The following is a 16,671-nucleotide window of genomic DNA, read 5'->3' on the forward strand; positions in this document are numbered from 1 at the left end:
TACTCCAGAGCACACAGACGGTGATTCCTGTTGGAAGGCTCAGTCAATGCCTGGACCTTCTCTCTTCTCTGCATATACCCAGTTTACTGGTAATCTCACCTATGTTCCAGTTACTCCAAAATTTATATCTTCAATCCAGACTTCTCCCTTGAATTCCAGACTCATATATGCAAATACTATTTGTTATCTCCTTTGATTATTATCAATATGAACTTCTGATCCTCTCCCCAACTATTCTTTCCCTTGTCTCAGCCATCTCAGTAAAAGACAACTCCATTCTCCAATTGTTAAGCCCCAAACATGTAGTTGTGTTTGATTTCTCTCTTCCTAACACACTACATCAAAAGCATCAGAATGTCCCCTTAATTCTTTTATAAAGTGCCTGGGATCTGACCTCTTGGTACCTGCTCTTCCCCAACTCCTTCTACTTTTCTTTGTTTTACTTTTCTCCTAAGCATTCAATGCCTTCTTATAGAGCATATCATGCAATAATTTTATTTACTGCATTTCTGCCTAACTAGTCCTAGTTTGTTTTGGTATCTCCTCATAACAGAAAGTATTCTTTGCTTATTTTATTATTCTCTTCACTCTAGTGGTCTGGCTTTATTGATGGCCACCCCTTGCACAATGCAGACATTCACTAGATGCTTGCTGAATGACTGTGCAGTAAATGCATGCTTTCCATTTTCTTATGTCCTTCCTGGTGAGTCCCAAAATTGTGTTGAACTTTGTGTGTGGCTTCAATACACAAGCCAGTGAATTTAGAGAAAAATAAGTTAATTTTTTTTTGTTTTACTTATTTATTTATTTTTTTTTACATTCTCCTTCTGGTTTATAGTTGATAGTTTGGTATCCATTATTTTATGAGTCAAGTTTAGATGACTTTCCTCTAAATTCATTTCTTTCCATTTGCCCACACTGAAGCATATCTAGCCCTCTCCTTACCACCCACATAGCTATTTAGTGGGGCCATTGTTGGCTTGGCACAATGCATGAGCTTAATGTCATTTTCAGAACCAGAAATTCCATTCTGTGTTTCATCATCAAGATCTCATCATACTAAAAGACAGTAATTTTAGTTCTGGAGAACTCAACCACTTACATTGTTATATTCAGAAAAAAAAAATCTGCTTCCTTAACATTTGCATTCTCTAAATAACAGAGCTCTTTATTCTTAATACAACATGTCTCTTTATATTTACTAAAGTTTCAAATATATGAGTTCTTCATCCATCCTAAGTTTAGGCTTTAGTTTTATGTCTGTTCTAAGACTGTTGCTCCCTAGACAACACTATTCAAGGGCCCAAGGATTGGAGAGAAATCTACAGACTGACCAGCAGTCTATAAAGGGTCAACCACTGGAAAAGCCATTGAGTCAGGAAAAGGTCTTTTGAACCTGTCACTTTGCCACTATTATAGCCACAAAACAATGTGAGCATTGTGGTATGGATTGGTCACCCTACAAAAACTTGCTGATAGATTTTCACACACAAAAAAAACCCTAGAGTTGAGGTCACCTGAGGGTATTTCTTTTCCTCAAAGTATATAAAAAACAAAATAACCAAACTTAACTTTTCATGCTAATGTAAGGTTTATCTCTTTGATTTTTGTATTTGTCAGGTTTGTATGCTGACAACTCTTCTGAGAGAATGCTATTTCACCTCCACTTTTCTGGTATTTATAATTTTGTTTGGATTCTTTGTCAAATCAAAGTAAGTGAGCATCTTTATGTCACCCTGACAAAGTAAGTGAGCATCCCCCTGACTTTTAGGGGGTAGTGTTTCGAACATTTCATCCCTAACTTCTTCATTGGATGTAAGTTTTGCATATATATATATATCCTTTTTCATGTTATAGGTGAATTTTCATATATCTATTTCATGATTTTTTTAAATTTTGAATTGTTAAGTTTAACTGAAATCTTTTTCAGTAACAATTATGATCATCACATAATTCTTCTCCCTTGATTGAATAATGTGATTAATTAATCAAGTCCTTAAAATTCCCTCACGATCTTGTATAAATCCTACTTGGCATTTGAGGATATTACTCTTCTAATTAATTTCTGGATTTGGATTTCTAATAATAAAATTAATATCTGTGTTCATAAGTAAAACTGAATTCTTTTTTCTTTCTTTTTGTGAATATTACTTTTTCAGGTGTTTGCAGCATGTCTGTACTATATAACAGTGAGCTGAGATGTTATGGTTTACATATGAGGCATCCCCCCAAAGCTTATGTGTGAGACAATGCAGGAAAGCTTAGATGTGAAAGGAGTGGATTATGAGAGCATAACCTAATCAGTGCATTAATCATTTAATAGGAATTAACTGGATGGTGACTACAGGCAGATAGGGTGTGGCTGGAGACAGTCGGTCATTGGGGGCATCCCTTTGGGGTTTATATTTTGTCTTTGGTGAGGGGAGTCTCTACTTCCTGTGTAATGTCCTAAGCTTCTTTCCTCTGCCACACTCTTCTGCCACAATGTTCCTACTTACCTGAGGCCCTGAGAATTGGATCCTGCCATCTATGGACTGAGGCCTCTGAAACCCTAACCACCAAATAAACTTTTCCTCCTCTGTTTATGTCAGGTCTTTTGTTCATAGTGACAAAAAAAGTTGAAAAACATGTGACTTTCCTCAAGTTTTGTATTCTTATACAATCAACAAAGCACTGTAATAATTTATTCATATTATAGCACTATAATAATTTACAGTGCTTTGTTGATTGTATAAGAATTTATATAAATATTTATTACTAAAATATTTCAAAGAACTGGCCTATGGCTCTATTAATATGAGTAAATGATATTACTTAAGAACATAGGAATGATTGCTTAGGAAAATTTAATAGTTGAATTTATGCCATTGGTCTCAGTCTTCTGTCACTTATTACATAACACTTGTATTTATATATTGTAATTTTCAACCTTTTATATATTGTAATTTTCAGCCTTATTAGTTACCAATAAATTAAAAATTATAACAAAAGCCATATCTATAAAATGAGCAAAAATAGTATGGATGTTATAAGTGAGGGGTTATGTAGATGAAGGTTATATGAAACTGACACATGTAGTGCTAAGGTAGTGTTAATTTTTATAATTTAGTAAAACCTTTTTTGTAATTTTACCAATAACTATAAATCAATTATATTCTCTGACCAAATGACTCTAGTTCTTGTAATATATACCAAGGAAATCACTCACAAATAATAAATGAAGACCAATGTATGATTGTTTTCATGGCAGTGTCACTTTATTAATACTGGACATAAGTAAAATGCCTATGGTAGGAATGATGAAGTATATAATAAATTATCAAGTTAATGGATAATTATGTCGATTTTTAATATGTATGAGGAGTTTTCTATGAATGAGGAAATAGCAAGAATACAAGGTTGAGTAGAAAAGATAGAAAGCTAGGTATGGTGGTGCACACCTCCCAGCAGCTCAGAAGGTTGAGGCAGGAGCATTGAGAGTTCAAAGGCAGCCTCAGCAACTTAGTGAAGCCCTAAGCAACTCAGGAAGACCCTGTCTCTAAATAATATCTAAAAAAGTGCTGAGGATGTGGCTCAAATGGTTAAGCACCGCTGGGTTCAATCCCTCATGAGAGAGAGAGAGAGAGAGAGAGAGAGAGAGAGAAAGAAAATTTCATGTGTTTATGATCTCAACGTTTAACACATGTGCATGGCATAAAAGAAACCTGGAAATTTTCAAATAAATGTTCATAGTGTTAACTTCAGGTAGAAAAAATAACTTTTTATAAAAATTTTAATATTTATATGAGGTTTTTAAGTAATAAATATAATAAACATATGCACTTTAATTTTAAAAGTTTTCTTATGTCTTCCCTATAAGAGCATTTTTTGATTTCAAAACAGTAATGATAGCTCTCTCACAGTTTGTGTCCTCCAAACCAAGTGGGGCAAAATTCCTTGCTCTATTCCATGAGACACTGTGTCCTGTGTCCTCCCATGCCAGGGGCAGCCTCTGGCTGCTGACTACTAGTCATGATTCCTTTGTAACAATGCTTTGTGGCTGGTCGAATTGACTTCATTTTACAACTCTAGTCATTATCCATGCATGCCCAGTGTGCATCGTCTCTCTCCCTCAGCAATCATGAGCAAAATGCAAACTTTTCCTTTTGCTGAGCCTCACATGGCTTGTTTAGAAAATGAGGTTGTTGACTTCTAAGCTCCCTTAGGCTTTTCTTGCTCCCATTATGGTTTTGCCTGATGCCCTCATATTGCATCTGAAAATCATGACTGCTATTTTTTTTCTAGCAGTGCTTATCCCCACCTTGCTTGCTAGTCTACTTTCTAGGTTCATACCAAGGAATGATGGGTGCATCTCTATTCCTGAGTCCAGGAACCCACACCTTCCATTCCTTTGTATACACCTTGTATACAGATCAGCCTCCAGGATCTTTAAGGCAGGTAGGAAAAGATAGGAGACTGATTATCACCTGTCCAGTACCACCAGAAGGAATGGAATTACAGAGCAATGAGGGTCTGAGGGGAGAGGATTTGCAAAGGAGACCAGTAATCAGAAGTATAAATGGTGATCGGTCTTTTTAAGATTACAAAGAAGAAAGACTGAGATTTTTCCAGTTAAGCAGGGTCCTACTATGATGATTGGGTAGAAATTAGGAAGATCAATATTGAACCAAATTGAATTTCAGTCTTGAATCTAAGTAGGGTGGTTGATCACCCACCCAGGATGCAGGTGAAAATATAGTCAAAACAGCTGATAGCTAGAAAATTTTTCTAGATCTACCACCTGAGGTTGTCTAGTCACCTCTTCTCTGCCAGTTTTACTTAACTATATTTCAATGTCAACATCAATATGTGCACATACAGACACACACGCACACATGTGTACATGTACATACACATACACTGAAATATTCCATCAGGCCAGTGGGGGTATAATAATAAGAACATGGACTCCAGTAACAAACTACTAGGGTTTATAGCTCAGCTCTACCATTTCCTGTCTGTGATACCTTGAGCAAATTAATCAATCTCTCTGTTTCTCTGTTTCTTCCTCTGGAAGAGGGAGAATGTCCTTAGAGTATCGTGAGGCTTAAGGAGGTTATTCTATAAAGTATGCTGAGAATTGTGCCTGGCATATAATAAAACAATAGATTTCAGCTATTATGATTATTCTTGATTCCTTTTGTATGCTCTACCATTATATTGGGTCAGCTACTCTCTGTACCTCTGCACCTCTGCTTCTCCCTGGGTGTCTTTCAGTCCCTTCACCGTTGCTGTCAGCAGTCAGCTCTTGCTGCAGATGAAAATTCCTATTGAGTTAATCATCACCATCTCTGCTTGGCAGAGCTTTGGCATCAGACCACATCACAGGGCAACTGCTTAGTCTATAGACTAGGAGTACATTTTTCCCAAATAGAACCAGTTATAACACTAGCTAAAACTTATAAAGCATGCAGCAGGAGTAATGGGATCAGGTGGTACCAACTGGAGTTTCCACAATGAACCTATATAGTGTTACATTTGTAATTAAGGGAAAGGTTATTTTAAAAATATGTGTTCATTTAAAAATAACCCTGCTTTCTATGAAAGCCCCTGGGCTTACGAATTGTACAAATCATGGCCTCTGTCCCTAGGTAAAGCCAAAGTTACCTGCTGGGAATTGAGCTGGGATCTCCTTTGGAGACTGTTGATAGCTCCTCCTCATTCTTCCATTATAGCACCCCCAACATCTGACATTACAACCCTTTATATGTTTTTCTCCTCCAATAATAGTAATTAGCTACTCAAATACAGAAGCAATATTTGCTTTATCTTTGTATCTCAGGTCCACAGAACAGCACCTCACCTGGCATGAGGGAGGCACGTGATACCTATGTGCTCAGTAAGTAGCCACGTGGGAAGGTCCAGGGAAGTATTTCTCAATGTGGTCTTTTGAAACCTCCAATTTACTCATCCATTCATTGTTATTCATTTGAATGTTATTGCTTTGCGCCATCTCTGGTTATACAAAAGATCTTGAGCTCACTTGCAAAGAGTTTATTGTCTATACGCCTGGAAATCTAATTCCAAAGGCAAAAGAAAAAAATCAAAACCCAACTAAGTACCCTCCCTATCCAAATACCCCAAACACTCCTGTGTCACTATCATGGATTTAAGATTTGATAGCAAATCTCCAAAGCTGAGAGCTTGAAGTAAAAGCAGCAAAACAAATGTTTATTTTTCATTAATTGAAACAGAAAAAAAAATACCCACTGAAATTCCAAAGCTCCTAGAGAAAAGCTGGGTGTAGCAGGGGCATGGGCAGTGGCAGAGATACTAGTATTAGATTTTTCAGCTGGGGAAAAATTACACAATCCATTCAGAACCCACTACGAGTTTAACCCCTACTAAAATCTTGTGAGCAAAGGCCAAATTTTAGTTCTACCATTTAGTTAGGGCAGAATATCTCTAATAAGCAAGGATAATTGACACTCTTTCTCCTAACTGCTTGTCCATTGGAACCACTGTGCTGAGGAGAGCGATAAACTATTAACAAAAAGAGGGGGGAAGTGCCATTGCCCTTATCAAGCTTCTGACACAAATATTTACACTGCATTTTATATTTTTTCCTTCCATTATTCCAAAAGGGATTTTATAGTTTTTCTGACATATGCCAAAGCAGGTTTTTACATTTTGCAAGTATGCAAATAGCAAATGGAATAAGAAATTCATGCAGATGCTTTCCCAGATTTTCAAATGCAGAACATCGTGTTATGCTGGTTCCAGAAGTTATAATTGCACTTAAAAGTCCTGCCTTGGTGTGGCATTTGGGGACTTCAGGGACTCTGCACACTAATTCATGTCTGACTTTTACAGCTTTGTAATCAGCCCTATTCATAAGAACTGGCTTATAGAAAACACATTTCTTCTCTGGAAGGAGAAGCAGTGATTAATGATGACTTCAAGAGAGACTTCTGGGCCCTGCAGAAGCCCAATAAATAGATGGCTCTCTAGCCATACCCTGAAATTTCTGCCACAGTTCCAAATCTCCCCTTACTTCCAGAGATCACTCTTCTGCTGTTATTGTGCAGAAGACAATGTCCCCTCTGGGGCAGTACCTATTGTCCCTGTCTCCCTCTCTCCTTCTCTCCTGGAATCTCTTAGTAATCTACCCCAAGTGGCAAACTTTCAGGAATGCCTCCTTTAGGAGTCTTACAAAATGTGTAAGCTTGTATCATTCCTTTCTTCTTAGGAATAAAGGAGCACTCTTTATAGAACTGGAAACATTTCCTTTCAAACAAAAGCAATCAAGTACTCCCCAGGGCTGGGGCAGAGAGATTCATTCCTCATCCTCCTGAGACCACAATGGTGAAAGACATGAGTGTCTTCCCTTCAAAGGGTTCCAAGAACCTTGCTCTGGAGGACACTCCCTCCAGAATGTCTGCACACAACCGGACAGACAGTAGCTCCAGCTCCTGTGTCATGCTGGTTAATCCAGGACATCTGGCCACCCCATGTGGGAACCCGTATTCTGTATGCCCTCCAGTGTAAGCAGGAGGGCACGTCCTGTGCGTGGGAGATCTGGCTGCCATGGAAATAAAGCCAATTAAAAAGGACAATGGTGACAAAGCTCGCTCACGAGTTGGACTTGCTTTAGAAAGTAATTACAGGCAACTGAATTATCCTCAGTCTATGTAAATTAATTTTCAAGACGGCAAGCATTCAACCTAAACTTTAGATGTTTCCTTCTTGCATCATTACTATTATTTCATCTAGCAGTTTGGGACAACCTGCTGTGGTGACTTATAATTAACTGCAGCAATAATTCTGGGAAGAAAGACAGGTTTCCTTGAAGCCTTGCAAACAGTGCAACCTCATCACACAGGAAGTCCCAGTAAATATCACTGATTTTGTCCCAAGGGCAATGGGAGTCTCTTCTAACCAATCTCCTAGGATGATGTTTTATCATTTTGCTGACCTGGAACATAAAAAATTGAATTTTCAATCTTCTCCATATTAACTAACTGAAATTTTAAGTAAATTACTTAACTTCTCAGTTTAGGACTTGGTTGGAGGTAGGGAAGTAAACTAGCTCAGCTTTAGTTACTTCATCTTACAGATGAAAAACTAATGTCTGCCTTATATAACAACTCCCTCTATGGCTACTGAGAAAGTAAACTGAAATTTCAGCATGTTTTGAAGAGCTGAAGGTTGTATAAGCCATTATACAAATTTAAGAAATAATAATAATTATTGCTATTCACCATTTCAATTAGAAAATCCTTTAAGTTTTGGTTCAAATATGTATCATTAAATGCTATTATTATTATTAATGGTATGCATGTTCAGCTAGATATGAATACTTTTATTGCCTCTGAATTTCCAAAAGTTTGCCAAAGGGATGGCTTTCTTTGCCCAGTAAATCTGTTACACATCTTTGCAAAAGAACTCAGGATCTCCTAACCAGTGCTTTAAACTTGTATAGAGGATTGCTTTCAAAACTTTCAAATCTCTCTCATCAAAGAATACCTATCATATGTAGTGAAAAACAATCATATTCATTTTTATTTCTACATGTATCTGTTGCTTGGTTTTGTACTGTGCACAAGTCTTACATATACCTAAAACCAACCCTTCATCTCTCAGTGTAACTTTTTTATTTGGGATTGTAATTTAGACTGTATTCTCCCAAAAACTGAAGCAAGGGCTCATATAAGAACAGTTCCCCTGAGAATGTGAGGTATGGAGGAATGTAATGGGAAGGAGGGAAAGTCAGTTGGGAGATGCCTGATTAAGTTGGCCATCTCCAGGGGCTGGTGCTCTGTCTCAGGGGAGTTACTAAGCTTCATGAATGTATGTCCAAGGACCAAAGAGGAAGAAGTGTAACCATTGGATCTCTGAGCCTCATAAAACTGTGCAGCTGTTATAGGATGAGATTCCTCAGGTGTTCCTCACTATATCAGCAAAACTCTGGGGCAGAAACAAGAGGGATTTGACCCAGGTGAGGTATAGCCTTATCAGACTGCATCTGTCCCAAAGTGGTCGTGACAGGGTGAAGAGATGAAGAACAGGGCCAAGATTTCAGGTGGGAAGTACCTGTGATGTATGATCCAGGTTAAAAATCCAACCAACCTGCATGGTGATTTTCACTGAGACATCCCCCTGGAAATATGATTCATGTGTTAATGAAGCTTCTCTTGGTAACTTGAACACAGAAGTGTAGCACTGGGTGTCTGTGCACAATCTGAGACACAGGAAAATGTATGTCATCCAGGTTTGGCCAATGGACTCTTTCAGTGCAATTTTACATAGAGGAAGTTTAAACAGCTTTTTGCATAAAGTAGGTAGATTCCATTTAGGTATTCATTTATATCTTTTTTAGGCACAAAAAGAATTTAACTACATGATAACTGGGGCTACACTCTGAAATCAAGCCATGTTTACACAGCTTCATTTAGTACAAATTTGAAGCATCTCCAAGTTTTTAGGGCTGATCTAATTAGGCACAGAGTAGAGGTGAATAGATGATGAAACAGAGTTACTTGAGAAAATTTCTGGTCAGTGAGTTTCCATATATAGACTTTGGACCAGCAGTCTAAGTACCACTGAAGAACTCATTAAAAGTAAAATGCTCAGGGCTGGGGTTGTGGCTCAATGGTAGAGTACTCATCTTACATGTGTGAGGCCCTGGATTGGATCCTTAGTACCACATAAAAAATAAAATAAATAAAAAATAAATAAAGTTATTGTGTCCATATACAACTAAAAGTATATTTTTAAAAATTCAAATGTTCAGTTTCCACCACATACTTACTGAATCAAAAACTCTAGGGGTGGCATGCAGCTATCTGCATTTTGACAAATCTTCCAGGTAATCCCGATACAGGCTTATGTTTGAAAACCATAGTCTAGCTGAATCTTTTTCAGAAAACTGGGAAAAATCTTAGAGGGGTAGTGAATCAATTGGTTAAACTTTCACCTATTTGTTTCCATTGATGAAGCATTTATTGGGATACTGCTACTTTAAGGGTCCCAAGTAAATGACTGAGCCATTTTAGTCAAGGTCCTGTGGGAGTTAAAATTGTTTGGGATACAAGCTACCAGAAAAAAAAAATTAAAAAAAAAGAAGGGAGGTGGGACTGCAGAGCCTGGAAAGTTACCATGAATTGCTTAGTATGTAGAGAGGCTTCCAAGGTCTAGGAGGAGGTATTAAACCACTTCTCTGTCTTTCTGTCTGTCTGTCAGAGTGCCTTTTTCACTCTCTATGCAAATGTGGGCATGTCCAAGGGCTTAGCCTAGTTTTCTCCTCCAATGTTATGTCTTTAAATGCCAACCAAGGACTGACAACCTCAAATCTATCTAAATTTGCCTCTTCCCCAGATTTCCAGATTGTCTTCTCTATTTGAATGTCTAAAAGACATTTCAAACCTAACTTGACAAGAGTAGATAACTATGTTGTTGTTATTTTTCTTTCCCCTTCAATTTTGCCTCATTTGATCTTCCCTCAGTTCATTCAAGAGCGACAACATCTACCAAGTGCTTCAGCCAGCATTGAACATGTCCAATTTTGCCTTTTAGCATCACTTACATCCGTCCAAGCTGTAAGAATACCCTGTCAGCTCTGCAAGTTTTGTATCATGAAACTTTACACTTTTTTTTTTCTAGTCCATCTACTCCCTTCATGATGGTAAAACAGCTTTGTAGTAGGTCAATTCTCTCAGTATCTCTTAATCCTTCTCATAGAAGCCCTGTGATGGGTTTTATTTGCTTTATGTTCATCCATGAACCCAAGACTATGTGAGATAAACAGTCTTTTTGCTCAATCCCAGGTCATAAGCCCAACTTTGCAGACAAGGATGGAGACAGTTTTCCTCAAACTACACAGTGGCTATGGGTGGAAGGGGCTATAGAAAGAGTGGTGGAGAGGACTGTGAGGATACATAGTCCCTAAGGAAATGTTAGGTATTATCAATAAAATTATAGTGGATATTGGGCAAGCAGACCAGAGATTTCCACTGGAGGGACAAGCTGAAAAACCGCTGAATGACAAAAAAGTAGTTTCTTTTTGAAATGTACTTTATTTCCAAGAGTTTAAATTTAAATAAAAACCATTTTATATGCCCTGGGCACTCATTCACCGACATTGTAATTAGTGGATGGCTGCTTGGGACATTGGGCTGGATATTGCAATACCAGTGGATATGATTTCCTCCTAGTAAAATCTAAAAGTCTCAGGCAAAGTTTTTAAGTATCTGAACACTGGTTGAGTTCATACACTAGAATAATGGGTTTATTTTCTATTCAACATATGACCATATAGGGCACATATAGTATATAAAATCTGCATGGGGCATGTGTTATGCTAGTTTTCTTTAAAAATTAACTGTCTTTAACAGCTTTAGAGAGGTATGTCCATGGCACAAGGGCAAAGTCAGAGACTGAAAAGTATAAAATCCAGAGAAAATGACACCAACAATATAAAACTATAGAATTCATTTTCTCCCCTCTTTAAGGGTTTTGAAAGCCCGTAGGACACATTAGTATAATATTGACCTTGAGCAAGAATGTCAACAGGGCACATAACCTGTCTCCTTTGAGCAACCACCATGTGTAACCTCCGCTTTCCAAATGGAAGGATCTGTTAGATTTCCTTCTCTTATAAGCAGAAAGAGAAGGAAAATCAAAGATATTTCTCAGAAGAACGTCTACCTTTCTCCATAACTCCCAATTTTGTACCACAGACAAAGAGTTTTGATTTTAGGATTTCTTTTTCTCTGCTTGTTAGTATCATGGAATTTGACCTGCCATTCATTCATTCCTACCTGGCACCTCCACCAGTTTGGTGTGCCAGATCTAACTTGTAGGCAGATATATTCTACCTGTAGTGAGAATTCAGTTAGAGGGGAATCCTACTTTTAAGAATCATACATTGCTCTTAAACAGACAGTCTTGGTTGTTGTGTTCCCAACCTGAAATACTTTGAGGGGGTGGGGGGTGGGATTGAAAGGATACAGTTACAGACCAAGGAGCCAGTTAAAAGAAGATAATGGGTATTTGCTTCCCTGCTGATCTTTATCTGTCAAAATTTTGTAGAAACTATAACTGTTTCCTTTGCTTAAATAATGGAAAAATGGCTATAATTTATGCAGAAAAAGCTAATCATCACAACAAAAAAGGGTACCTAAATGACTAAAGGCATAAACTAATCCAAAAGAAAACAAATTGATAGCTCCCCAACCACAAAGCACTTAATACTAAAGCCCTTTGACAGCTTTATTGGATTTTCCTACAAAGATCACAATAGTTACGCTTGCAATTAGCTTTTGAAATTAACTTGGAGTGCTCTACACTTAGAAGTTGGCTTAGTAAGCAAGTATCATGTTTTTCTTTTTGTTATCCCAACTCTCTTTGCCTTCACCCTTGTTTAGATTTCTGCTTTGTTTTTCAAGATTTCAAACACACTGCTTTATCATATCTCAGAGTCTCAGAATCCAAAACTCTGTGGAAGATTCTATTGACAACGGAGCTCAATAATGTGACTCAAGCATCAATACAGGGATGTTGCCCGGGATGCAAAAGAATTCCAACAGATAAATGTTTAAGCCTCTCTATCTATCTTTTTTTTTTTTTTTTTTTTTGCTACTTTTCCAAGGCAAGATGCCTGGGCTCTTCTTTCACAAAAAGTGCAAGGAAAGCGGACTTGACCTTTGCAGACTGTCTTAAATTTTAGGCTCTGTTTGTCAGCTGCTACAGACCTCACCACAGCAGAGAAGTGAGAAACAAAGAGTGAAACTGCAAATGCTGCCTGAGAAGGAAGCATCATTTATCCTATCACAATAGTTCTTTGTTTTTTCTGAATTTGGATTGGGTATCTGGTTTAGTGTGCAGATACACTAACCATGGACACCTGACTTTCTCAAGGACAAAATGGGGGAGGAGAGGGAATGCAAAGGTATTTTAGAGTCCAAGCATGGTCGGATGAAATTGCCACCATTGCTTTTCGCCGCAGAATTCTGTGCTAGCTAGAACTACTAATGCTTATCCGGAAAACTTTCAGGCATCAGTAGACTTACTTGGTCTTCCCTTTTAATCCAAACCAAAGGATTCTTTCACTTAAATACATACAACAATCGGCTTTCCAAAAAGTATTTTTGAAAAGGTGCATGGTGTTGTGCAAACGGCTAGAAAAAAAAAAAAAATGTTTGTATTCAAGATTTATAGTAAAAAAGAGGAGTTGTTTTCATTTTGCTATTTCATTTACAACCCCCCTGAAATGACAAGATTGAAACAATTGAAACAATTAGCTGCCTCCTGTTCATCATTAGACGGGCATCACCATAATCTTTTGGCCATGCCAAGGCTGTTTTCTTATGCAGTCTATCCCCAAGTGAGCCTCAACTACTGTACAGAAGGACTAAAGTCTGAAAACTCCCTAGAATAACATTTCAGGGCTTCACTGCTGCTTGATCTGTTTCTTTTTAGCCTGTCCTAGAAACAGGGCAGCTCTGCCACATATTTAAGGTGGGGGTGGGGGGTGGGGGATAACATCTAAATTCCTCGTGTATCTCCGAAATCTAAATTAAAACATTGAGGAAGCAGTTACTAGGTTGTTCTGACAAAGATAACAAGGCTGTGAGGATTGGATTTAGAAATGAACATTGCAGGACTCTCTCAGTTGTATCCAATCTGGAATGTCACACCCAGACATACAAGTAGTGAGGATGAACTTAAATAGCCAGACCCCATAAAAGAAAAAAAAAAAGTGGCATTGCACATTATTATGGGCTGAAGGATTTGGTACCATTATTATAGAACGCTGTACCATTTTGTTCCAATTAAGGAACACAAATAAATCACAATAAAAAAGTGGTTCAATAGGTTTGGAATCACTCTATATAGTCATAACAAAGCTACCACACTGTTTAAATCGCCTGTGGAGAACCCTCATTTGGTAATGACTAACAGAGAAAAAGGGACAGAGGGCCTCTTTCCCAGTGTTCTGAAAACCACTCAGAGACCCATTCTCTTTAGATCCCCTCCAATAGTTAGGAAGACTGTGGAAGGAAGGGAAGGATCCCAGGGTCACAGGCAGACTTGCAGCAGATAATGGCAAGACCAAGGGCATGGAACCCTTCCCATTGCTACTATGGAGATAAGTAAGTCTCAGTCCTCATGGCCTTGGGGTTGAAGTGCATCCCCTATCTGACTGTGATGTCTGTACTTGACAATCTGGTAGAGTGAGGGTCTCTCAAGGAGACTGTCACCCCTATCCCAGTCAGGGCACAGCAGGTTGGGGAGCGCACAGAGAGGCCTTGAATGCCAGTATATCCCTTGGTTTTGGAAAAAATTATCAGGGTCCCCCTGGAAGCCATTCAACTCTGGGCAGAGCTGATCTGACATCTCCTGAAATTTCCATTACATCAATATCGTGGTTGTTAGAACAAAGCTTGGAACACTCGTCTGTTTCACAGAATTTATTTGCACTGTTCATTCTGCCTTTATTAACCAGGCTGCATGGAACGGGTGAACATATTCCCAGGAAACAGTTCCCTGATAACTCTGGAGCCTTCAAGTCTGCAGTGTTACTCTAGTTTTCCTTAACAAAGAACTGAGTGTTGGTGCTTCAAATAAAAGTTATTTTTTGCTCTCCTGTAATTGAGGTTGGGTGAAGTTCCTGCATACTTTTTACTTTTTTGTTTTCCTTTTTATTTTGTATGAAGAAGGTGTTTTTACTGTCCGTTTTCTTCCCTCTGCTGTGACTGTAGATAATTTTGTGGGATTCCCCTTGTCCACTTCTCTCTACCTTCCCATGCTAAGGATTAAAAAATCCCACAGATTTGTTTTACTACTGTGAGCATAAAAAGCAGCAAGTTTGCATTTTGAACAGAGCAGAGATTAAGGCATTGGCAGCCTTGAAATAGCTCTTTCTCAACTTCCATTCCCATGAGGTTATCCACATAAAGTTGCTGTTAGCACAGGGTCAGTGTGATGAAATGTATTTGTTGAGTCTCTTTGGTGCCAAAGCTTTGCCAACAATCTGATCTACCTGATAGTAGTACTATTTCAGAAATGTCCAGTCAGTAGAGCAAATACCAGGCCTGTAGATTTTCAAACAGAGCAGTGATAGCTGAAACTGCAGCAAGTAAAACTTTTTACAATTTTTCTTTTATTTCCTTAGAACTAAGCATGCAAGAATTGGTGTGGGGGGGGGGGGGGAATAATCAGAGCTATAAAGCAGGAATTTTTACTTTAATAACATGCCCTTGTTGGACCTACATTTCAAATACCACCAGGCTTAGGATATTCCTGTCACAATTCTTTAGCCCTTTCAGAGATCCATTTATCAGGGTCCTTCTTAAAGTGCTCTTAAAACAAGGCTGTATTACACAAACAGGTGTAAAAAGTGTGGCACTGGACTGGGTCTGTAGTTCAGTAGTAGAGCACTTGCTTAACGTGTGAGGCACTAGGTTCGAGTCTTAGCAACACATATGAATCAATAAATAATAAAGATCCATTGACAACTAAAAAAATATTTTTAAAATATGTGATACTCTGTAAAATAGTTGTAAAAATTGGGTACCAAGAAAAATGTAGCATGTAGACCATGGGAAACAGTATCTTCCTCAATCCCACAGTGATCAAAAGGGAAGGGTTAGAAAGCTAATCATGATTACTCAAAAGTTCTTTACTGTGTTAGAAAATGGAAGGATTATATTTTTCTTACTTTTTATTCCCCAACTCTCCTGATTCTAAGTATAGAAGGTATATACATATATCTACACGTATGTGTATATACGTGTATGTGTGTGTGTATGTGTGTGTATGTGTATTTCTCAAATGTACTAGAGTAAAATCAGCCTTGATATTTTATTTTATTTTATTTTATTTTATCACTAGACCTATAACCCTCTTCAGGCTTGCTCAGATGCTGACACAATCTTGTTAGGTTGAAAATTCCTATTGCAGAAGGTCTTGAATTGAGATGACAAACATGAGAGGAAGGTCGAAAGCTAAGGAGGGCAATTTTTGACCTTCCAGAATGAAATTGAGGGAGAACACTCCAATATTCACAAGTCAGGTCATGAGGGGCGTGTGTACTGGGGTAAAAAAGGGGGGATGGGAGGAGGGGATAGGACTAGGGAGAGGCAGTCAGGGACTTGGCCTTACTGTGTGGCTACCTCTCCTTAACCAGCTGTACACTTGAATTCACAAAAGCCAAAAAAAAAAAAAAAAAATACCCCTCTACAATTTTCCCTCCTGCCTCAAATATAAAAGCAGTCTTTAAATGATTTTCAGAATCTATGGGGTCTGGAACAGGGAAATGTATTAGACTTGACAATGAATCACCTATATGAGTGTGATTTCTTGGTCAACGAATCCCTAGACTCAGAATTCCACCCAATTTCATGAACCCTGTGGCAGGTCCACAGTGTCTTGGACAGTCAGCTCTTCTCCCAACCTGCAGAAAATGAAAAGATAATCAGTGGGTAAAAGGAAAAGATTACCAAGGGGGTAATAAAGAGCAATAGGCATGGAAATTCTAAAAAAGCCACACAGATTGCACAGGAAGGGCACACTCTGTTACCAGATAGTTCTGAAGAGGAAAACAATAACAATGGTAAGAACAATGTGCATGGGACATGTTGATTTGCCACGTATTGTAGATCACTTTATATAGAATATTGATTTAGGTTT

The sequence above is a fragment of the Marmota flaviventris genome, chromosome 1 (assembly GCF_047511675.1).
Source record: "Marmota flaviventris isolate mMarFla1 chromosome 1, mMarFla1.hap1, whole genome shotgun sequence".
Taxonomy (NCBI): Eukaryota; Metazoa; Chordata; class Mammalia; order Rodentia; family Sciuridae; genus Marmota; species Marmota flaviventris.